General features: G+C 43.3%; 1 protein-coding gene across 3 annotated transcripts in view; it reads left to right on the forward strand.

Moving 5' to 3' along the window:
- The first annotated feature begins 2292 nt into the window (after window positions 1-2292).
- Window positions 2293-23263, forward strand: part of ADARB1 (adenosine deaminase RNA specific B1) — a 92626-nt gene continuing 71655 nt past the window's right edge. For 2 of the 3 annotated variants that reach the window (XM_075934164.1, XM_075934163.1), the window contains exon 1: window positions 2293-2492. The gene's annotated coding sequence lies outside the window, so the exon portion shown is untranslated. The remainder of the gene's footprint in view (window positions 2493-23263) is intronic. The other variant, XM_075934162.1, reaches the window with a different exon arrangement.

Raw genomic sequence — 23263 nt, forward strand, 5'->3', positions numbered from 1 at the left:
CCAAAAAAAGACTTGCAGATGGTCTCTGATAAGATCACCCTGTGCCAAGCTTGAGTGGAATTAACAAAACTTGCTCCAGGTTGTACATGAAAAACGCATCTAGCTTATCAACAGGTCACAATAATACAGACTTCCCCTACCCCCAGTACTACCAACACCGTGCAGCAGGAGTCCCATGCACATCCTATATGAGAACTGTGACAAGATCAGCACCTGCAGCAATTGGACTATATAGAACAGAGGAAGAAATATGCCTGTAAAGCAATTTTTCTACCAGTATAACTGCACCCACACTCAGGATTGAGTGTATCCTTGAATTATTGTGAAAGGATACAGCTTGTGGTTAGGTAAGTCCGTGGAGCATAAAATCCTTCCTATGTACATTCCTAGGGAAGCATGAGACAGACTGAAAGCTCCTAGACAAAGTCATTTCAAAACTTCAGTTATCTTTGCAAGAATGTCATAGGAAAAGACACATTTTCTTTACAGGAAACTAGCTCCCATCTGAGACTATTGAACATGTTGCGATAGATTGACAAAAAGGCCAGGTGTCCACTAGGAATTCTTGCTCACGGGGGCTTTTGTGGTTCAGGGTACAAGGAGGTGTGATTGTGATCAATGTAGCTGTGGCAGCAAAAGCCGAAAGTATGCGTACAGGCTACGTCTACACTACAAGCCTCTTTCGAAAGACTTTTTTGAAAAAGCCTTTTTTGAAAGAGCGTCTAGACTGCAACCACTTCTTTTGAAAAAGGAAGCGTCTTTTTCGACAGAGAGCACCCAGGCAGTCGAGATGCTTTCTTTCGAGAAAGCCCTGTTGGCATTCAAGAATGCCTTTTTTCGAAAGAGCACTTTCGAAAAAAGGTGTTCTTCCTCGTAAAATGAGGTTTACCATGGTCAAAAAAAGCGCCATTTTCTTTCAATTTACTTTTGAAAGAATGTGGCAGCAGTCTAGATGCAGGGGAACTTTTTTCCGAAGAAAGGCCACTTTTTTTTAAAAAAAACCCTGTACTCTAGACACACCCACAGTTGTACCTGCAAAGCTGGTCCCATTGTAGGAGCAGTGCAGGCTATGGCTAAACCTGGTATTGCTGATGCAGGTACCCTATACCAATATAGCTACACTGGCAATGCACGCACAGTCTAGACCTAGCGAACTATCTCACCCATTACCAAGACAGTTTCCCCAATTATCACCTGTAATACCATTAACTCACAAACATCCCACTCCCCCTACCTTTAATATCATCAATTCACAGACACTTACCTTCCTTCCTCCCCCTTCCCCCCCCCCCCCCCGCATCCCCCTTCTGTTCTGCAATGTGATTTGTCCTTTTCATATTTGTTCATTTTTTTAATTGTATCCTTTGGTATATATGGTTGTGACTACTTTCTTCCACTATTTGATCTGAGGAAGTGGGTCTGGCCCACGAAAGCTCATCATCTAATAAACCATCTTGTTAATCTTTAAAGTGCTACATTGTCCTGCATTTTGCTTCTAGACCTAGCATGAACGACGTGGATCTGAAGTTACCTAGAGCAACTACCTCGACAGACACCGGTGTATGCTAGAACAGAGCACGGTCTCCTCAAAGTTATTGCATGGAAGGGTGTTGTTTGGGAAAGAATGGTGCTAGCAGGAACGATGCATCGGGCAGGATGAGGGTTCATTCCCGTCGGCGGGCAAACAATGAGATTTGAGAGAGGGTGACACATCATGTATGCAGGGCATGTGCGATGTCACTGCTTGCCGTGACGGAGGGCAGGGCTGCGCGAGCCGGGAGCGCCCTCCACTTTGTCATGGGTGGCTAGAAGAGCGGCCTCCGCGAGCAGGAGGGGCCTTCTCCATCCCCGCCGCTCTTGTCCTTCCTCCCTTGCTCGGGAGCAGCCGCAAGCGCCGGGGTGGGAGGCCCCGAGCGCGCTCCGGCGCGTTGCACGCACGAGGTCTGCCGGGCACAAGGGGTCACCGGGGGGCTTTGTCCCACGGGGGGGGGGGGGTCAACGTGCGCTGCAGCGGGGAGCCGGGGAGCTCCGCTGAGCTGGGCAGCGCTGCCTCCCTGCGGAGCGCCTGGAGCAGGGGCCGGGCGCGAGCTGCACCTGCCGCCCACCCGCTGGGCCCTCGCGCCGCGCTCCCGGCCGCTCTGCAGAGCCCCGCAGCGAAGGCTGGCGAGTGGGGGGGCGCGTGCACGGCCCCGCGCCTCTCACCAATCAGCGGCCGGGCTTGTTCTTCGGACTCCGCCCCTCCGGCCGCGCGCCAGTGTCCTCCCCGCCCCCGAGCTCGCGGCCGCGGGCGGCGCACGCAGGCTGAGGCTGGCGCGAGAGGCGCGGGAACGTGCCGGCTGGCGCGTTGGCGGGCTCGCGCCGGCAGGGCGCTAGAGCAGCGCGCGTGCGCGCGGGGCCGGCCGGCCAGAGCCGAGGAGCGTCCGAGCAGCCGCCGCCGCCGCCTGGGCTCCGCGTCGGCTGAGGGGAGCGGGGGCCGGAGGAGCCGCGGCCAGGTGAGGGCGGCCCGGGCGGGGCTCGCCGCTGCTCTGCGCCGGGCGGGGCCCCGCGGGACCTGTCCAGGTCCTGACGCTCGTGCGCGGGCGCTGAGGGGCGGCAGGTGCGGGGCGCTGCGCCGGGGCCGGGCGGCGCTCGAGGGTCGCGGCTGGTGGCAGCCCCGGAGCCGCCGGGCGGGGGCTCTGGCCTGTCGCAGCCCCGCGGGCGGCCGGAGGCTGAGCGCCGCGCCCATCCCCGTGGCGCCTGGTGGGGCTGGCTGGCAGGGGCGCTGCGCTCGCACGAGCGGGGCCCGCCGCCCGGGCTCTCAGGGGAGGCGAGGCGGCGAATTGCCCGAGGCGCAGGGCGACTTGGCCGAAGCGTGCGGCCGGGCGGGCTGGCCCCGGGGGCTGGAGCCGGCTGGTTAGTGCATTCCTGCAGCAAGCTGGTCGGACCGGATCGATGGCCCTAGGCCTGTGAAGGCAGCTGACGGTTTCCAGTCACTACGTGGGAAATAACGGCGCGGGGTTGGGTGCTTGCCTTGCATTGGCGACTGGTAAAAGGGTCTGTTTCCATCTACCTAAAAGCTCCTCATTTTTGGCTTGTGCTATGCTGGCTCAACTCTGGCAAGTTGTATCTTAGGTAATTGCCTTGAAAAGCAGTCCTGTCAGTATACTCATTTTTCTCTTCTACCCATATTGGTAACTAAGGATTTGGTTTCTTGATGACTTTAAATAAGATACAGTTTAGGAATCTAACATGCAAAAGTACCAGTGGCTCTCTTTTAGGGTTAGAAAATAGTATAATTCATTCATACTTACAACACTGACTCAAATACAAAGGATCAACATGGGTTTAAAAAGTATTCCATGTCCACTAAAATTACTTTTTAAATCTTATCCTTTAAAAAAAAAAAGTTGATTAAAAAAATTTGAAAAACTGACCAGGATAATCCAATCTGTAAGTGTAGTTAATTGATGTGTGAGTACAATATTTTCATGTTTAATCTTCCACTGTGTAGTGATGTTAGGGAGCGAATAAGATAAGGGGCTTTGACTTCAAAATGTGTTTTTTCAGCAGTACACTCTTTGATTCCCTAATGGTTCTTTATGCATAGGCACTAATTGCTCAGAGCGTTGTTACTCTTACAAACTCAAGTACAAACAACTAACAGAAGTGAGGGGTCCTTTGTAAATAGCAACAGTTAGCGTGGGATGAGGGGCTGATGGAAGAAAATGCAGGCACAAGCAAACATCTCATCCAGCAGACCGTAGTGATGTAAAGATATGTACATTGCCCCTGTGGGTTAGCATGTGGTTTAACTGGTTAAAGAACTAAAAAGAGTGACTACCAAAAACCTTTATGCAGTGCAATTTGAAATGGGATTAAGGCATTTGAGCGTTGGGCTAAATGAAATAAATTCATAGTCTGATAGAGGTCATCAAGTCCAACCCCCTGCTATAGCAGGACCAATCTCAACTAAATTATCCCTTAAATTACTTGTAATTTCAGAATTTCATTGGGGGGTGTAGACTTTTTTTGGGGGGGGCGGGGAGTAGCCCAAAAGTGAGAGAAGCATCACAGCAGATATTAATTATTCACAAGTATATGATCTCGTTACAGAGTTGTCGTCACTAAACGCTTAATTACACTTGTGCAATCTAATGGCCAAAGAACCCAGATGTATCTGTTTTCCCAGTTCTGTAATCTTACAATTCTAAAATAGTTCAGTCATACCACATAGCAAACCTTGAACTTGTATCAAAGTCAGTGGATGTGAGAAAATTTCAAACGTCTTTGGAGACAATTAAATAATCCAACATAGTGCCATGGTGACAAATGGAATATGTGGCAACAACATCAGTTGTACATTCTATTATATGTATCTAAGATTTCAGCATTTTTGTATAGTTTCTGGTTTAGTACTTACAGTGTAAAGGTAAAAAAGAAAGTCCTTTTTATTGTAAATCCTTCCTATATTGCTTTATTATCGTTAAGTATGTTTTTTATAACTCTTGGGAATTCATTGTCACATTGGTGCTCTCAATTGGAGATGCCTGAGGATAACTGAAGTGTGCCACCAGCAGGCTGCTGCATGTTGGTTGCCAGCTGCATAGACTGGCCTTGTAGATTTATGAACCAGCATTTGTACCTGCAAGGACATCCCTTATTTAAAAAAAAAAAAAAAGGAATAACATCTATTTTAACTAGCATCAGGTTATTAATTTTTTAAATTTAATTTCTGAAATATCATTTAAAAATGAATTATTCTAGAATATTACCATGTTAGTGATAAATACTTTTTCAAATGTTCAGTTACAAAAGAAGGTTATAATGAGGGGTATTTGTAGTCCTACATAGTATAAAATGAAGAAAAACAAAGCTTCTTTTAATTAAGGACCCGAGCAACACCAGCTAAATCTTCTAGTGTTCAATAAATACCAGTCTGTGTAGATAAAAGATTTTTAAAACACCCCACTTTTTTAAATTGAAAATGCTCATATATGCTGGAAAAGAAAAGTCCAGGACCTCATTAACATAATTATTCTGAGAACAGTTGCAAAATGGATAAGAAAATAGTCCATACTGTGTTTTCAGTCAGCATTAGAGATGTTACATTTAGATTAATTGGCTAATTAAATAGTCAATACAATTTACATTGACTGTTGGATTAGTCGATACGGGCGATTCTGCCTTAGAATTGTAGCAACAGCCCCAGGGCTGTTGATACACTTCAAAGGCAAAAGCACTGCAGGGAACACGGGGCCAGTAGTCCCCTGTTGGCCCCGTGCTTCCTGTGGTGTTTCAAAGTGGCATGCTACTGCTTTGAAACACAGTGGTGAGCCTGGTGTCAGGCTTCCCGCTGTGTTTCAAAGCAGCAGTGCCACAGTGAGCCCGGAGTCCCCAGCTGTTCCTGGGCTCCATGTGGCACTGCCACTTTGAATCGCCATGTGGAGCCTGATGCTAAGCTTCCTGTGGCGTTTCAAAGTGGCAGCGCTGCATGGAGCCTGGGAGCAGCTGGGCAGCTGACGCCAGGATGCATGTGGCATTTAAAAGCGGCAGTGCCGTGTAGAGCCCAGTGTCTGGCACTGGGCTCCACGTGGCGCTGCCGCTTTGAAGCACCCCTTTATCTTCCCCCCAATCTTGCTTCCTCTTTCCCCCACCTTGCTTCCTCTTACTGACGGAGGCAGCAAGGGGGGGGGGGGAAGCAACTAGTGGACTAGTGTATCGACTATCCGATAAGCATTTGCTTATTGGATGGTTGAAGAGTCATTCGCATCCCTAGTCAGCATCATTTGCTAATATCAGCCTTCACTAATCAAGAAAGCTATGCTTCATACAGGTTGAAGTCATGGGCCTTGTGTTACTAGTTATGCAGGTTCTTTGGACAAGTCTCCCTTTAGGTGCCTAAATAGTCTGGGTTTTTTTTCTAAGTTGGCCTGTTTACAAGAAGTAGTTCACAATAATTGTTGATGTATGAAAAATTAAAATTCTCATTGTTAGCACTAATGTGTTTTTATTTTGATGTGACAAAGATACTATGTCACTAAGGTTTTTTTTTATTTGAAAACACAATTTTGCCTGTTATGCATTGAATGCTATGCTGTTACTTTCTTTAGGCACATTGATAGTTTCACTGAAATCAGTAGTACTATTCATGTGAGTAAAATTGTATATCTGCTTAAATGTTTGCAGGAGCAGGATTTGAGTTGTAAATATTGGTTATTTTGTTGTTGATTGCAGTAGCTTAATAAATTCAAATAAGATATATGCTCAGTAATATGTCTTTGTACACTTAACTAATTAAAAATTAGTTTATAAGAGTTTCAGCCTCACTTAACTGAATCCTTTTTAAAGTCATTTTTGTTACTTTATCCTGTTGATTATATAACTTTTAATTATGGGTCTCCTCTGGATTTGAACTCCTGCTGACCTATAAATGCAGAGTTCTATGAATAATTGCTGATCTTTGAACTATTCACTTCAAACCATGCACTTTTTGGAGTTAGCTGTTGTTTGAGATCTCCCTGTCAGTTTTTTCAGATTTACTGCTAGAAAGAGAGCTGTTGCTAGAAAGCTTTTAAATCGCTATATCAATTTTTAATACTAATTTCTGCCTTATAAATTTTATTTTTAATATTGACTCCTGTTTGGTATTGGTTTATTTTGGAGAGGAGAAGTCTATGTATTTATCAAATAACTACTGTAGAATAAAGAGCATTGTGCTCTTTGAGGTAGAATGGCATCTTGCTTTTTTGCTTAATTAGTTAAAAGAAGCTATTTTGATTTTCCTAGCATGGATTTGACATCTGTTTCTCTGGCCTATGTAAACTCAAGTTTTATTATTTTTGGAGTATTTGTTTGGGTCTAGTTGGATTTTAAAGGGACTTCACAGTGTTTTCTTTTTTCTGACCAAGCTTTACACTTTAGTTTGGGTAAAGTCTGTTTGTTAAAAGGTTATTGTATTTATAATTTTTTGAAGCGTAGCTACAGTAAGTTAACATAAACAGTATACTTACTTGACTTTTCAGTTCTTTCTCAACTTAGTTATTGTTGCAGATGAAAACTAATTTGTTGGAGGCTGCTTTTCCTCCACACCAATTTTAGATGATAGGAAATGTTTTAAAGGTTTCAAGTCAAAACTGCTATTGTAATGGTATCAGCTACTGAATCAAAACAATTTATTTTGTTTTTCCTTATGGTGTTTAAATGTATGTAATTAAAAACAAATCAATTTCTATTGGGGTAAGGGCATACATGTAGCTTATCTCAGGACCTCATATTAACACTTCATCATAAATACTTATATTTGACCTTCTTCTGTTTCCATATCTGAGCATTTCTTGATTTTTTTTAAATCATATGACAAGAACACCATTAAAATATATAAGGGTTTTTCAATCTTTTTTTGTATGTACAGCTGCCAAAAGAGCTGCTGTTTGTTTAAAGGTTCCAAATCACACAGTACAGTAAAACTCCAGTGGTCCAGCATCCAACGGTCCGGCACTCCTGATGGTCCAGCACCATCTGGAACCCGGAAGTGCTCCGGCCGCTGCTGAAACTGACCATCGGCTGACTCCGGGAAGCCCTAGCTGCTCTGCCCTGGGCTTCCCGGAGTCAGCCGCTGGTCAGTTTCAGCAGCGGCTGACTTGGGGAAGTCTGGGGCAGAGCAGCTGGGGTGCTGCCGGGTTGGTCCCACAGCACTGAGGAGCGCATCCTCCCCACTCCACCCCAGGCCCCTCATAGCGCCCCCTTCCAATGGTCCGGCATATTTGATAATCCGACACCCTCTGGGGCCTAAAGGTGCCGGATTATCAGAAGTTTACTGTACTTGGTAGCTGTATGTCTCCCACACTCTTTTGTACATGGCTGCTGCTAATTTTTGATCATTTAATTATGTGGTGATATTTTTCCCAACATTGAAAGAGAATGCTGGGTGGGACCTGAGTGTGAGAGTTTGGGTGGTGGTAGAAGAGTGGTTGTTGCTAGCTGTAGTTCCTCCCTTCTTGTGCATTTCTACTCAACCCCTTTGGAGTTTGGACGGAACAGTGCTTAAGAATATTTCATTCGAGTGCTATAAGCAAAAGAATCTTGTAATCTCAAACTTGTCAAAAACATTAAATAGGTGTGTCATTTTGAGCAATGTTAAGTTATAAATTTGGATGTAATTTTTAAAAGCTAAATAGTTGTTTTAAGCTGTGCTTTGCGTTAGGTCTTCAGCTAGGTGCAAAATAGCAAAGATAAGACATTCCAGGCAGACGAGAGCTAGTCTTTATTTTTCTAAGAAAAGAACTTACAAGGATCAACTAACGCCACAACCAGTGTGGTGGACCCAACATGTGGGAATTTCCCCATTAGCTTTGAGGCTGCTGAGGCTTGAAGGACAGGACGTTCCCTAAGCAGGAGTAGATAATATACTGGTAAAAATGCCTCTGTCTAGTGCTACCCCGGTTGAGTTTTACAAATTGTGACTTAAATGATCTAATTTTTCATAGTGTAAACAGGGCCTAATAGTTTGAAAGCAAGTAGGTAGTGTAATGTTGCTTGCTTGAAAACACAGTAACAATTTACCATGCTATTTGTGATCCCCTATAACCTTGCTTCTTGTTCTGTGAGGAGACTGTGGTTCAGTATAGCTATGTTAAAATTAGATTAATCAACTAATAGAATAGTTGATTGAATTTCCATTAACTAATCAATTAGTCAATAAGGTCACTTCTGCTTTGAAATGTATCAAGAGCCCGCCTGACTGATGCTACATTTCAAAGGCGGAAGTGCTGCATGGCATTCTGCCTTTGAAATGTACAAGAGCCCCAGCACGGGCTTTTATGCATTTCAAAGATTGAAACGCTGTGTGGAGCCTGGGGCCAGCAGGTGACTCTGACTCCCATGCTGGCCACAGGGTCCATGGGGCGCTTCTGCTTTAAAATGTGCAAGAGCCCCAGCAGGGGCGCTTGTATATTTCAAAGGTGGAATGCTGCCGCTGTGCCCCTGCCCCCTTTCATAGAGCTGGAGCTAGGGGGGAACTGGCTTTAAGTCAGTTCTCCCCAGCATCTCCTCCTCTTCCTTGCCCCCCCCCCCCCCCCCCGTTGCTGCCTCTTTCTGACAGAGGCAGCAAGGGAGGGAGCGACTAGTCGACAAGCAAAATCTTATTGGATAATTGGATAGTCGACTAGTTGCTTAGATCCTTAGTGCAGTATAAAGATGTTAAGGACTAGTCAACTATCCGATAAGCAAATGCTTGTTGGATAGTCAAGTTGACTAGTCGATTTCCCCCCCTCCCCCTTGCTGCCTCTATCAAATCAAGGCAGCAAAGGGGGACAGAAGAGGGAGTACTTGAAAGCAGCAGCACCACATGGAGCCTGTACTTTGGGCTCCATGCAACGCTGCCCCTTTGAAACGCCTCAGCATTTCAAAGTGCAAAGTGCAGCATTTCAAAGTGCATAGAGTCCAGGGTCAGCTGGGGAGTCCCCAGCTGGTCCTATGTTCCACTTGGCATTTCAAAGTGGCAGCGCTGCATGGAGCCCAGGGTCAGCGGGGGATTCTGAGTCCATGCAGATACTTCTGCTTTGAAATGCACAAGAGCCCGCACTGGGGACTCTTGTACATTTCAACGATGGCACGCTGCTTGCAGCCTGGGGCCAGCAGGAAGTCCCACTGACTCCAGGTTCCACACAGGTGCTTCCGTTTCGAAATGCACAAGAGTCCTCGGGCTCTTGAGCATTTCAAAGTGGAAAAGCCCTTATGGAGCCCTGAGTCAGTGGGACTTCCCGCTGCTGTGAGACTGCACACGGAGTTCCAATTTCGAAATGCACAAGAACTGTCACTAGGGCTCTTGTATATTTCAGAGGAGGAATCTGGAAGTGCCTATTGACTAGTTGAAAAATTGATGGAAATTCCATCAACTACTTGACTAGTAAATTATTGGTTATTCAACATCCTTAATGTAGTAGAACCTCAGCATTATGATTGCCACAGTTACAAACTGACTTACCAACCAAATGCTTCATTTGGAACCAGAAGTATGCAATCTGGGAGTAGTCGACGCTCCACGTACTCCCGTCTACCCCAAAAGGCAAATACAGTACTCTGTTAAATGTAAGCTACTAAAAAAAGGGATTTGTTTTAAAAAAATTGAGAGAGGAAACCGTTTCTATGCTAATATAAATTAAGATATTTAAAAGTTGCGTTTTTCTTCTGTGTAGTAAAGTTTCAAAGCTGCATGAAGTCCTTGTGCAGTTCTAAACTTTTGAAAAACAACCGTAACGTTTTGTTTAGATTCATTTATGAACATTTCAGAGTCCTGAACAATCTCTGTTCCTGAGGTGTTCGTAATGCTAAGTTTCTACAGTAGATGTTAAAATGTCAGGTGCCGGCTGTATTGTCAATATAGGAGCTGGCTACACTTCTGAGGATGGAAGCAGACCAATATTTGGAGTGCATGTCATGTTTAGAATAATTAGTAAGTGAATAACTTTTAAAAATGAATTGTTTATTTTATCTAGCCTTCACTTGTAGTGCTAGCTACCTCTAAAAATATGCAGCCCTTCCTTTGTAATGAATCTCTTATGTAAACAGTTATGTCTTGAATGACAATTGGTATCTTAACATTCCAAGAGTATGTGCTTATGCATTATTGCAAACTTTTGTGGGTTTTTTTTTATGATGAGTAATATGATGTAGCCTCTGCTGCAGACAGTCTTACCATGATAAGATGCTCTGGCCATCACAGTTTTGAGGAAACAAAACCAGATTGGAGAGACAATTCTCTGCAAGCCTAGAAATCGTGACTTGTAGTCCTGGTTCTTCCATGGACTGACACTAATATTCTCATAAGGTATACAAAAATATACCTTAAACTGCTGTCATGAGAATGTAACTGTAATTTACCTATTTCAGATGTAACTGAGAGCTTTTGCACAGGCCCCTACAGCCAGTTTCTAATAGAGCGAATGCTTCTTAACTTTACAGCACAGTCTTTGAAACTAGGGAAATCTGTAACCCATGCTAACGCAGTGTGGCACTGTCATTACTATGTAAACGTTTCGTTATCTCAGACAAAAGATCAGGTTCTTCAGGTCAAGTGGTAGAGGCTCATGCTTTTATATCCATAGGCCTTGGATTTGTTCCCCAGAGATGATCCAAATAGGTATATTGTTACATTTAGTATTGCTATCTGTAACTACAAGACCACTGTCTGTTTCTAGAGTAAGGGGAGAACTCGGTTTGGTAAGCTTATCTTTCCAAAAACAAGCCTCACTCTTAAACTCATAGACTCATAGACTTTAAGGTCAGAAGGGACCATTATGATCATCTAGTCTGACCCCCCTGCACAGTGCAGGCCACAAAATCTCACCCACCCCTCCTAGAATAATCCTCTCACCTATATCTCAGATATTGAAGCCTTCAAATACTTTGAAGACCCCAAGATGCAGAGAATCCTCTAGCTGTGATCTGTACCCCATGCTACAGAGGAAGGCGAAAAACCTCCAGGGCCTCTGCCAATCTACCCTGGAGGAAAATTCCTTCCCGACCCCAAATATGGCGATCAGCTAAACCCTGCGCATGTGGACAAGACTCATCAGCCAGACACCCAAAAAGTTCTCTATAGTAACTCCTATCATCCCTCCATTGACCTATTTCCCACTGATAATGAATGGTCAATTAGTTACCAAGATCATGTTATCTCATCAAACCATCCCCTTCATAAACCCATCTAGTTTAATCTTGAAACCAGATAGATCTTTTGCCCCCACTACTTCCCTTGGAAGGCCGTTCCAGAACTTCACTCCTCTAATGGTTAGAAACCTTCGTCTAATCTCAAGTCTAAACTTCCTACTAGCCAGCTTATATCCATTTGTTCTTGTGTCCACATTGGTATTAAACTTAAATAATTCCTCTCCCTCCCTGGTATTTATCCCTCTAATATATTTAAAAAGTGCAATCATGTCCCCCCTCAGCCTTCTTTTGGTTAAAGTAAACAAGCCACGCTCCTTGAGACTCCTTTCATAAGACAGGTTTTCCATTCCTCGGATCATCCTAGTGGCCCTTCTTTGTACCTGTTCCAGTTTGAATTCATCCTTCTTAAACATGGGAGACAGAACTGCACACAGTATTCCAAATGGGGTCTCACCAATGCCTTGTATAATGGGACTAACACCTCCTTATACCTACTGGAAATACCTCGCCTAATACATCCCAAGATCGTATTAGCCTTTTTCACGGCCATGTCACAATGGCGGCTCATAGTCATTCTATAATCAACCAGGACTCCGAGGTCCTTCTCCTCCTCCGTTACTTCCAACTGATGTGTCCCCAGCTTATAACTAAAATTCTTGTTATTAATCCCTAAATGCATAACCTTACACTTCTCACTATTAAATTTCATCCTATTGCTATCACTCCAATTTACAAGATCATCCAGATCTTCCTGTATGATATCCCGATCCTTTTCTGAATTGGCAATAGCTCCCAACTTTGTGTCATCTGCAAATTTTATTAGGACACTTCCACTTTTGGTGCCAAGATCAGCAATAAAAAGATTAAAGATGAAACTTAAACAATTTTGGAGAGTGGAATGTCTTAAAGCAGTGTTTCTTAAACTTTTAAGGCTGAGGAACACCAAACAATTTTTTTTTATGAGGAGCACCAAAGATATTTGGTTTGGAAGGGGAAGGGGTGAAGGTTGCCTGCCCTTTTAAAGGTGGCCATTGGAATTCTGTTCTCCATGGCACACCTTTGACACCAATGTGCCATGGAACACAGTTTAAGAAAAACTGTCTTAAAGCTTTGCTGTAGAACAGGGTTAGGGAACCTTTTTTGAGTTGAGGGCACTGACCTACCAAAAAATCAGTTGGTGGCAGCATACAAATGAGAAGCAGAACCCCCCCCCTCTTTGTGGCCCCCGACTAAAGGGGAGAAAAACACTCCCCACATTTCCTTCATACACCAGAGCCTAGGAGGGCCCAGCCTAGTATATTTTGTGAGCTCCAGACCCTAGGGTGGCAGCAAGGGGGGGGGGCTGTAGCACCAGTGCGGCCTCTCCAATGCTGGGAGTGGGGCTGAGCTTCAGGGGCTGAATGCAGGCAAGCCGAGGGCCATGTCGGTTCCCCAGGCCGAAGGTTCCCCACCCATGCTGTAGGGATGTTAAATATTGGTTAATTGAATAGTTGATTAACCTCATGAATTCTTATTGGTTAGTTAACTATATCAGAGGCAGCAGCGTGGGGTGCCAGGCAGGAGTTGGTCTGCAAGGGAAGCCAGTTTAAAAACCTGGCTTGTGGACTGGCGTCCTGTCACCCTGTGCTGCCGCTTCTGATACAGAGGCAGCAGCACAGGATAGCAGCAGCCCCCGTATAGGGGAGGGGGTTGAGCTCCCGGACATGGCATGAGCTGGAATTAAACTGGGCTGCCTACCTGCCTGGTTCCTAATACACTTTAAATGCAGAGCCGCAGTGGGTGTAGGTACAGGACCCAATGTGAGCCTGGCCACTGCTGGCCAGCCTGCTAAAAAATTTACTGGGAGGTGGGAGGTAATGCATGTCGTCTATAGCACTAACCTAAAGGTTTCTTGCTTATCAGTTAATCGACTACATTATTACATCCCTTCCCTGCTGTAGAGGCTTTTGCCTGTATGTTTACTAGTTTTGAATCCTGCTCACTTTAGTCAGAATTATTTGTACTGGCTACCAAAATGGGATTTTGGTAGCCTGTACGTGAAATGAGTTTTTCCTATGTCTAACTCCCACATAACAAATTATACTCTGCACTAGATTCTATGCTCTGAAGGGCAGGAATAGTCTCTTATGTGTTTGTACAGTGCCTAACGAAATGGGGTCTGTAAGCTGGCCAGAGTGCCTACATAAGAAGGACCATGCTGGCTTAGACCAAAAGTCCTTCTAGCCCAGTATCTAGATAGATACTGGGCTAAATAGACCTTTGATCTGACCCAGCATGGCCGTTTTTATATATTCTGACATTGGCCAATGCCAGGTGTTTCCAAGGGACTGAACAGAATAGGTAGTATTCAATAGGGATGTTAACTATTGTTTATTTGTTTAAACATGTCACCACTGGAAATTCTAGCAGTTACATGTTTACATGACTGTGGGGGGGGGGCAGGCACCCCACAAGCTCTGGCTCCTCCTGTTGCCTCTGAAAAAGAGGTAGCAGCAGGGGGGAGGGAAGAGGCAGTGGTGGCTCTGCGGGAGCTGATACCTGGAGAGGGCTGGCTTGAAAGCTGGCTCCCACAGCTCCCACCCACTCTGTTGCCTCGGTGGGAGGTGAGGGAGGGTAGTTGGCTCCATGGAGCAGATACACATGGAGACATGGCTTTGAAGAGGCAGCAGCATGGCGTAGAGAGGGCAGAAAGGAGCAGATGTGTGGGGAGCTGGCTCCATGAGCCGTCTGTCTCCCACAAAGGTAACAGCATGGGAAGGGCAGGCGGAAGCCCTCTTTGTGCTGTTGGTTCTGAAAGGCAACAAAGTTGGGGAGGTTGCACGTAGTTGATATGATTAACCGATAAGCCCAGACTTATCGATTAATAGTGTAATTGACTACATGCTAACCTCTGTAGTATTCAAGCTATCCATCTGTGTTATCCATTCCCTACGTCTGGCAAACAAAGTCTAGGAACATCATCCCTGCTCATCCTGACTAATTGTCATTGATGGACCTGTCCTCCCGTAATTATCTAGTTCTTTTCTGAACCCTGTTAGTGTTGGCCTTCACAGCATGTAGTGAACGCTCCTTCATAGAGAGTCCAAGATAAAATGGTTAATGTACAAAGTTAAATATCATGTAGTTTTTGTCCAAAAGTCTTTAAAAAAAATCTCGTTTTTGGGATCTGACATGATTTGGAAGTTTTGGAATTATAAATATTGAGTGTGTTCTAGGGATGTAATAGTATAGTCGATTAACCAATAAGCAAAAGCTTATTGGTTAATTCTATAGACTACACACATTTCCCCTCCCCCCCCCGCCAGTAAATTGTTTAGAAGGCTGGCCAGGAGCCCAGCCCAGTTCCAGCTTGTGCTGGGTTCAGGACCTGGCTCTGCATTTAAAATGTATTTGGAGCCAGGCGGGCCGGAGCTGAGACCCTGCCTCCCCCCTCCTCTGAGCCTGCTATCATCTGCCTGGCCTCCTTTACTGATACAGAGTCAGCAACACAGAGTGGCAGGGGGCTCCTCAGGAGTGGGGTCGGAGAGCACTGGCTGCTGATCCCGCTCCTGGGGACTACAGAATAGTTGAGTAACTGATAAGAGTTCATGAGATTGATTATTCAGTTAACTGATATGTAACATCCCCAGTGTGTGTGAGTGTGGCTGTATACTGTAGCACATCTCTGTATGATATCCCAAGGCATTTGGTACCAACAGTAATAAATTCAAGAAAAAATTCTTGGGCACACAGGTGGCCTGCTATGCACAAGTACAGAGTGAGTATCTGCTGCTTCCACAACTTCTGCTGATGCCAGTGTGTGCATGGTGCTCAAATATGGATTTTGTTGCCTAAGGTTAGGCACCAATTACTACATTTGGTTTTAGTTTATATTTGGTTCTAAAATCAATGAGGAGTTCTATGACAACTTAAAGTCTAACAGATTTATTTGGGCATAAGCTTTCATGAGCAAAAATCCTACTTTGTCAGTATCCACAAAAACAGACCTTGCTATCCCTCTTATACTTGGTTGTAGAGGCTCTTTTCAATTTAGCATTCAAATTACATTTATAGCATACTGTAAAGTCCTAAAAAAAAAATTAACCTGAGGCAGATCCCAAACGTGGAAACTTGTTGCCTGCGCAGTTAGACAGTCATAAGCAGTGAAAATGAATTTAAAATGTTAAGTTTTTAGGCAGTCAAAGTGTGTGAGGTGCTGTGAGTCAGCAGCTCCCATTAGTGTTGAATTCAGTTAGATCTGCATCAGCTCAAAATGTGGCTGCTTTCAGGTACAATAGAATCTCTGAGTTAGAGACTGCTTGGGAATGGAAGTTGTTTGTATTTCTGAAATAGTCTATAACTCTGAATGATAAGTTATGGACTTCAGCCACAGGTGAATTTAGGGCTGCAGCCACAGATTGGCGGTGGGGGTCAGGGCTTCTGATGATAGATGCTGCTAGGGCTCTCAGCAGAAGGCTCAGGGCTTTAAACTTGGGGTAGAGTGCTGGGGCTTTGGGCTTCAGTTGCATTCCTGGTTTCATCAGGGAGGAGAAGTGCCAGGGATCAGATCTTTAGCCCTGCAGCTCCATTCTCAGGCTGAGCATGGGGTAGGAGCATTGGGGGACCAGAACATGAGCTATGGGAGGGGGAAGGAGTGCTGTAGCTGAAATGAGCACTCTTAGCTAAAGCTCTGTGTCTCAGAGCTACTGTACACCCAGGCTGGAACCAGGAGCGGAGCTATGGGCCCCAGCATTCCCTCCAGTCGAAAACCCAGAATCCCAGCACTCCCCAAGGATCAGAAGCCCCAAGCTGCTCTCCCTTTGCTCTTGTAGTTGCTGAAGCCCCAAGGCAGCATGGTATTGTGCTTTTTTTAAAAATTTATGTTGCTGCCTGGCCAAGGATTTCTGGTTTCAGAGTGTCCAATAGATTGGTAAGTCTAGTGTTTGTTTCTTTGAGGTTTTACAGAATCAAATAGTCCAAGTCCCAACTTTACACATGAAAATTTTTGTCAGCTTGTAGTAGACTTTATTGGTGTTCTCTGCTGGCAAAATGCAGCAGTGTTTGGTTTGCAGATTGAAGGGAAATGATTACTGACATCAAAACTTCTCATGATTTTTTTTAAATCTGTGACATTTCACTTTGTTTTGTAAAAGCTTTTTGTCTGGCCCAAAATGTAGTTTTTGTCAATTCTGTTTAATTTGCATTTTTCTGTAATGAAATATTTCTTCTTTCTCTGAAGTATTGAGTTTCTAGGGTTTAATATTTAAAGACAATCTTTTTGCTGTACTGCTGATTATATCTTGTATAATCTTTAACTCCAAGAGTTATTCAGCCAAGTTGGCTCATTTGTTGTTGGCTGAAGGGTTCTGCTAATTTAGAAGCTACTCACAAGATTAAAATTATCATGTAGAGTGGATGATTTTCATTATGAATTTTCCAGAACCACATATAAAAATAATATTGGGTCTGCATTTAACCTTGGTAAAAACATAAGATTTTACAAAAAGGAACTGTTTTCATGATTAAAAAATGCTTTTGAAAATGTCTTCTGCAAAACTGCAAGGAAAGTTATTTGTTCAAACTAAAAAGATTACATGACTACTGTGAGAATCAACAAGTGAACTAAGAGAACAAAAGTTAAATTGATTAGTTTGGTTTCATTGTGCAAGCTAATAGTATTTACTTTCACATTTCTAAGAGTAGTGAAAAGTAATAAAACTAAGATTTAAAGTTTCATAGATTAAAAATTATTAGTAAAATAAAGAAGTAAATACTTTTAAAAACCTGACATCCTTTTAATCCATGTGCGATATAAGACTTAATAATAAGTGCATTCTTATTATTTTGACTGAACAGTTCTCATCAATAGAGTGGAAAGGAATGCATGTTTGGAATCTTCTGTGTATAATGGAATATCACCTGGATTAATCGGTCTTCAGCTATTGTTAAGACTGCGCTGATCACAACACGTTCACCATTCTTCTCGCACTCTTGCCTTTCTTCTCCACGTTCGTCCAAAACGTTTAACAATGTCATCTTCCTATCTTCTTGGAGGCTGACTGGGTGATCTTTTCTGTTCTTGTGGGTACCACTTAGCAATAATTGCGGTCCACCTATTGTCCGTGAGCCGTTCCAACTCCTTCTTTCGTCGGGTTTCGCAGACACCAAGGATGTTGCATCTTATCCTTTTCTTTTCCTCCGTCAGATGGTTTAACGTTTCCTCCCTTGCCAGCGACGTACAATTGTAAGTACACGTAGGGAGGATTGTCCTTTTCCATGTTGGCCTAGCACCTGACATTTTTGTAGGCCTTTAATCGCTCAATTTCCACTCCCCCACTGTAGAACAGTTTGATGACATTCAGGGGACTAAAACCCATGTACTCGTGTTGTTTTAGCCATCGACTTCAAGCCATCCCACTAGCTAGGTCGGCAGGCATGCGTACCTCCTCAAACTTAGCTAGCCTTCAACCTCTAAGGAGAGGGAAAAACTGAGAGAGCAATCCCCTCCTTGGATTGGATAGTCTGACACCTTTGTAGCATAGTTAGACCTATCAGGGCATATACCCCACTACCAGAGCTGTCAGACGGCCAGGGTCACTGCTGCGCCACGATTAGGCGTTGAGGTAGGATTTTGCAGCGGTAATGGAATATAGCTGTTAAAAACATTCTCAGCGGTTTTTTTACCAAGTATTCTGTGTATTGGAGAATGAAATTGGTCCCTAAATGCTCGCACTTCTCTATTTTGTGCAGTAATGCAATTTCTTTGCACCATTCATTTCTTGAAAAAACTCCTAAGATTAGTGCTGATGTCCTTTAATCCCTTTTAAGAGCTACCATATTGAGCCTTAGTTTGCAGAGCATGGCAAAAATGCTGTTTTCACCCAAGGAGAAAGTAGTTATGGAGTGCACTCTTAACTGTATGGGTCTAGCTCATGCATTAGCAATTATTGCTTGTATATGGGCTGACTGGAAGAGGTCTTGTTTGTGATCAGCATAAGCATGTGGTGTACAGGTTGTCCTCACTATAAGTCTAAGATACGTTCCAAAAAAATTAGATTCAAAGTGAAAATTTAAAGCGAGGAATTTTATCCCCACGGTTTACTTGTATTTGCACAAATTGTTGGGTTTGTTTGGTTTTTTGGGCAACTTAAGAGTGGGGAATGGGAAGACTTATAATGCATCAGTTTCTATAAGAGTCAATGACTTCAGTGCAAAACAGATGTATACTGGGCTGACTTACAGTGGGGACGTCCTGTAGTGAGCCATCTGTTGGTAACTGCTAGGACTGCTGCTAAAATTTTACTATTCCCATGTTGACTTGGATATCTTAGGACCAGTTCCTGAGGTATTCATCAATATGGACCTCCTTTCTCTTGGTCTCCTAAGGAATCATCTAGTCACAATTGAGTCAGGTTTCATCTTTCCTGTTGTAGAGACCCCAAGTCACTGGCATCCAATTTCTTGCTGGATGGCGGCAGCTGCTCCACTAGGGAGAAGAGGAAGGTTTTGCAATCATGGGATTATGATCTCTCCACATCAGTTGCTCTATGTCTTCTAATGGTTGAAGTTGACTCCTTGCTCCTCCATACTGCAGTTTGATTGGGTGCTTGTCTACATACAAGTTGTGGTGGTTTAATTTGCATATGTTAAACTAAGCTGATTTTACCATTTGTTTGGGTCCTTCTGTCTTTCAAAATTGGTTTTATTGGTTTAACTTGCACTTGTAAATTTACTGACATGGAAACACTGTTTCATCACAAATCTAACTACATTGGTGTAAACTCACACCTTTATTTAAAGATACAACTTTCTATAGATCAAGCCGATATTATTCATCCTCATATTTCAAACATGGATGTGCCTCTGTCCCTTCCTCCAGCTTCTGCGTGATGATCCAGCAATGGAAGTATTGCCCATACCCACAGTTTCCCTATATGTTGCCTCTTGCAGTAGCAGAAAGCTTACAGTGGTGCAGCTCTAATGATGCAGCTGTGCCACTCTAAGATCTCTTGTTCAGTCACTCTGTGCTGATGAGAGAAGCTTTCCTGTCGCTACAGCTATGCATGCTACCATTTGTATCATCCTACCTTAATTCACTTGGGGGAGGGGCAGAATATTTACACCTTGTGCAACGTAAGTTTTGATAACATAAGTGGTAGCGTAGATGTAGTCTAAATCACTCCTCTCTGGCATCAGGCATTTTCCAGTGTGTCTCTCCCCTCCCTCACCCTCTGGTGCTTCAGAACTAGAGGAAACACACAAATGAAATATGGGAACCTCCAGTATGCCACAGTAGGTTGGGGGAGTTAGCTGGTTCTTTGAGGGGGCTTAGCTCTAATGCCCAGTCTTTATTGATCTTGGTATCTCAAACCCAAGCTTGCTTTCTTGATCCTGCAAAAGCGACCAGGAGTCATGTGGCACCTTATAGACTAACAGATGTATTGGGGCTTAAGCTTTTGTGGGCAAAAACCCACGTAGTCAGATACATGTCTTGATCCTCTTTCTCAAATATCCTTCTCTGTAAAGTCACCTCTGATTCTGAAACTGAGAACAGCTGAAAAACAGACAGACTCTCCCCTTCTCTCCCCCCCCCCCCAAAAGTATCAAGATAAATAGTTTTGAAGCGTTAGGGGCCAGTTAACTATTCTTCTTTGGGAGGCTGATAATTCTTGGTATTCTGTTCTCCATCCAGCTCCATTTTTGATTGATGTGAATCTAAAAGTAGGCTTATAAAATGCTTAGATGATCAGGAGTTGATAGTCAAGCTAAACATGGTTTACTAGAATTTTGTCCCCAAAATAGTAGGGAAAGGAGAACCAGCAGATAAAACTTGGATTTTTCAAAAACTTTTTGACCATTCATCAAAGGGACATTAAGGAAGCTTAACTACTTTTATGTAAGAGACAAAGTACTATCATGGATTAGAAATTGGCTGAAAGAGAAAGCGGGGATAGAATAAATGGTCATATGTTAACATAGAAAAGACTACATTTGACATTTTGCTAAGGTTCTGAACAAACTTTGGAATTTGAATGTATTTCTTAATCATGAAAAGGGAGTGAGTATAAAGTTGCAGATTCTACAGATGACCTCATTTGTGATTTGTGAGGAACTGGAGGGAGCTACTGAAGCTAAGTGAATTCACAGCATCATGGCAGATGCTGAACTTATTGATGACAGATATAAGGTACTTCACACTGAAAGGACTAATGCAAATTATTTATGTATTTTGTAATGTCTCATAATAGCTTATCAGAAAAGACCTGGATAAGCACTGTTCACTGTGCAGTAGGGGACACAGAGAACTGAATAACAAGGAAATTATAATGCATTATAAATTATGTCGTGTCCTCACTTGAAATACTATTAGTAGTTCTGGTTGCAATTTAAAAGATATATCAGGAAAAAAAGGAACTAAAATGATTAGACACATGGAGAGTCATCTTTGTTAAGAGGAAATTTTTTAATTTTTCTGAGAAAACGGTTTATTAAAACCCTCAGCTCACCCAAGCATTGACTGTTATGAAGAAGATAAATTGAGCCCTATAATTTATTTTTCTCTTTTAAAGAGGACAAGGAGACTTTCAGTGCAGTTTGAAAGACTTGACAAGTTTTCATCCATGCTGAGTTTGTCACAAGGTAACATGAAGGTCAAGTTATCACCATGATGGGGGAAAAATGAATATGCATTTATGTACATCATGAGAACATGCAGAAGTACATTTGTCATGACTAAAAATTAATATTTCTTCAAAGGAAATTTCTAACTCATAATTTAGTATTTAATGTCTCCTCTGCAGCAGGATGGTTAATCTCACTAACTTTTTTTTAGTAATATCAACTACACTTGTGAATACGAAAGCTCATGGTACTGTACATCTTTGTTAGTCTCCAAGGTGCCATAGGACTACTCGTTTTTAAAATTCCTAGACACCATTTAACCCTCCCCTCTCCAGACAGAAGATTGGTTGTGTTTCTGTTGAGTGGTCAAAAGTCTGATTGAGGCTGATGGAGGATGATAGACGGTTCAGAGGCTCTCACAATCCCAAATGACCCTATAACTGAAAGAGAAAGAGAAAAAGAAAACACAAACAGCCAAACTCATTCACCTAAATAATAGTACTTGCACCTTATTCATTCAGCAGGGGTCTCTCCCTCTCAAATTCCTCTGTCTACAGTCCCTTGGCTTGTTTGGGTTTGGTGTCTGGGCTGTGGATATGCAACTTAGTGTGCTGATGTGTAATGTAAAATTTAGATGTATTCAAACTGTGACATCTTACTATAGCTGTCTGAAATAACAATAAGGGACTAACTGTTAATTATACACTAATTACATGCTACAGCCAAGAGGACGTTTAGTTGATATTCTGTTAGAATGCTCAGGCATTATACAAATTGAAAATAACTTGGTAAGCAGTTGGAACAAAGGTAATAGCCATTGTAAAGAGACCAGGCAGAGGGTGCCAGAATAGCTGTGATGGTTAGGACAAAACTGTTTGAACAGGTCAGGCCAGCTGGTGGTGGTAAGAGAAGTTGACAGACTGTGGAGTGGGGGAGGGGGGGAAAGGAGGGCACAAAGGAGGCAGAATAAAGGTTGTAGGAGCTCTCCATGGTAGCCTGGGAAGAGTAGATATATTTCAATCCTAGTATTAGAAAATTAAAAACTGGCAAATGTTAAAATGAAAATAGTCCAATTTGTGTAATGACAAATAACTACAACTTGAACTTTATACTTTGATCAAAGGTTTTTAGAACAGTGCTGAAATCCAGTTGACTGAATTAATAAGTACATTTTTTTCAGAGGGGTAGCTGTGTTTAGTTTGTAGCTGAAAACAAAGCAAAACAATGAATAGTCCTGCAGCACCTTAGAGACCAACCAAAAATGTGGATGGTATCATGACCTTTTGTGGGCACAACCCACTTGTTTAGATGAATGGAGTTCAGGGATGGTACCCTGGACTCCTTAACTCCATTCATCTGAAGAAATGAGTTGTGCATATGAACGCTCATGATACCATCTACATTTTTTGTTAGTCCCTAAGGTGCTACAGGACTATTCATTGTTACTTAAATGTTTAAGTATGTGTTGTAAGATATGTAGGGTACTCACTTTTAGAATCATTTAAGGCATTGTAGAATACCTCTTCTTCGAGTAGTGTCCCTGTGGGTGCTCCACTGTAGGTGAAGGGTTGCCCTGAGCCGCAGATCGGAGCTTTGTATAGCAGTTTCCCCTGTTGAGCCATGCATGCCCAGGAGGCGTCTCGAGCCCTTCCTGCCTCCTGAGGAGCGTGACTCAACCCCTTCCCTTTCAGTTCCTCTTTAACCGCCCTCCTCAGCGGACGGAGCAGCCAGGAGCTCCCTGTCAGACTATCTGACTGCTTTTCCCTTAGTTATTTAGGCATAGCGAGCTTCCCCTGTTTTATCCTAGTTACTCTTTCCTTGTTTCTTTATAAAAAAACAAAAAACCCCCCCTAGAAATAGGAAAAATAGACTTAATTAAATCCCCCCCCTCAGGGGGCTTGAACTTACCTCAGACCGGGACTCCGGTGAACCGGCTTTCTCCCGTCTGTCAAAACAAGAAACACATAAAGACTTAAAAAAAAAAAAAAAAAAAAAAAAAGAAGCAGCAGCAAAA

This window comes from Pelodiscus sinensis, chromosome 7 (genome assembly GCF_049634645.1).
Source record: "Pelodiscus sinensis isolate JC-2024 chromosome 7, ASM4963464v1, whole genome shotgun sequence".
Taxonomy (NCBI): Eukaryota; Metazoa; Chordata; order Testudines; family Trionychidae; genus Pelodiscus; species Pelodiscus sinensis.